We start from the raw sequence: 1,939 nt of genomic DNA, 5'->3' as shown, positions 1-1,939 counted from the left end.
CCGGCGGCCGGTGGTGGAGGCCAAGTCATGTTCGTTCCCCGCTCTCTGTTTTGTGGCTCCATGTCTGGCCGCTCTGTGGGCTGCTGGGCGGCAGACGGCGCCCCTCCGGCAGTGGCTGAGGGGAGATAGTGATCTCTCCTCCGGTTGGTGGCTTTATAAATTTGATGAAGTTGGGATGTTATGCTTTTCTCTGAAACAGATATGTCTTGCTCTGGTAAACATGGATTTGTGACCATCCATAGCTTGTGCCTTGTAGCAGCTCAGCTCGAAGCTTGTTCAATCATCAGAAATGGCAACGGGGGCTAGAGGAGGGCAGCCGAGCGTTCTGAGCACATTACCCAAGGATTTGCCGCTAGATTTTCTAAAGACTATCACCGATCAGTTCTCACAGAGCGTATACTCGGTACAGGCGCATTTGGAACTGTTTATATGGTAATATGGTCGTGCGTGCCTTCACATTTTCGTGCCAATTAGATGCCAACATTTGCTGAAAACGTGTTTTTGAGCTTGAACAGGGGATTGCGCCAGACGGGCAAAAAATTGCGGTGAAGAAACTTGCCGAAAATACACCAATCGCGCGTGACAAAGTATTTACTAACGAGGTTCATAATATTATGGCTCTGCAACTGCATCATGAAAATGTAGTAAAGTTGGTCGGCTACTGCCATGAAGCCCAGAAGAAAGTGGTGCAGAACAATGGAAGATATATTGTTGCAGACATTGTTGAAAGTTTATTCTGCTACGAGTAGTTGCCGCACGGGAACCTTCAGAAGAATCTTTTGGGTATATATATATTTTCCATTTTATTTTAAAACTGTATTTGAGTATCTCCATATTCTATTAAGTTGGGCATCTGCATATTCTATTAAGTTTTCAACGACAAGAAAAGGCAGTAACATTCAGTTTATCCAATGGAAATGTTATTTGCATTCTGAGAAATAAGTATTGCTGGAAGTTATTATCTGTGAGTACTTATATTATGCAATGTTTCACTTGTTTAGAGGTATCTAATGTAAAATATGTAATGGACTGGGACACACGCTTCAAAATCATCAAGGGAATCTGCCAAGGTTTGGCCTTCCTACACAACACTAACATTGTTCATATGGATCTTAAACATGAGAATATATTGCTGGATGGTAAGATGACCCCGAAAATTGCGGATTTCGGTTTCTCGAGGCTCTTCGGTCAAGAACAAACACGGATGAGAATACAAAATGTTGTTGGATCATAGTAAGTGAAACATCAAATCCGATAACATTTTGTTCCGTCATTACGAAGTGAAGTGCATTTTGTTCTCTCTGGCAATACTTACTAAAATCTTTGTTGTCAGTGGATACATAGCTCCAGAATATCTATACAAAGGTGAGACTCCACCAAGTCAGACATATATAGTTTGGGCCTATTAATCTTGGAGACCACCACAGTTGAGAAAATTTGTTCCAACAACGAGCCATCTGCGACGCAATTTATAAAAAGTGTAAGAGAAATTATTACTTGATTCTTGAAAGACTGTGGTATATATATATAGAAGCTTATGATACAATTGGTTTATATTATCCCCAAGGATCATAATTCTGATTCTGTACATAGGTACGTGATATCTGGACGGATGAGCACATAGTGTCTCAGTGCTCACATCTTGATGGGGATCGCCTTCAGCAGATAAAAGTATGCATCAAAATTGGACTAGAATGTGTGGAGATCGATCGGCAGAAGAGACCTTCCATAGAAGAGATTGTCGATAGGCTCAACGGACTACGGTCAACTGAAAGTTGAATGCCATATGCGGCATGAAATAAACGGGGGGCACACAATGGCTTTCTATTGTTATGATTTTGTTAGCCCCACCTCGATATAACATTGCCCAATGGCCCAAGTCCGAGTTCATTGTTGTAATGATTTTGTTTTATAAGAATGCAGAGGAAAAGTTTTATTC

At 41.4% G+C, this 1,939-nt stretch overlaps 1 pseudogene; it reads left to right on the top strand.

Moving 5' to 3' along the window:
- Positions 1-289: 289 nt before the first annotated feature.
- On the top strand, positions 290-1,790 carry LOC123177513 (cysteine-rich receptor-like protein kinase 36; annotated as a pseudogene).
- The last annotated feature ends 149 nt before the right edge of the window (positions 1,791-1,939 follow it).

The sequence above is a fragment of the Triticum aestivum genome, unplaced genomic scaffold, assembly GCF_018294505.1.
Source record: "Triticum aestivum cultivar Chinese Spring unplaced genomic scaffold, IWGSC CS RefSeq v2.1 scaffold160234, whole genome shotgun sequence".
NCBI classification, from domain to species: domain Eukaryota; kingdom Viridiplantae; phylum Streptophyta; class Magnoliopsida; order Poales; family Poaceae; genus Triticum; species Triticum aestivum.
Note: the sequence above shows the minus strand (reverse complement) of the source record. Positions and strands in the feature narration are given on the sequence as shown.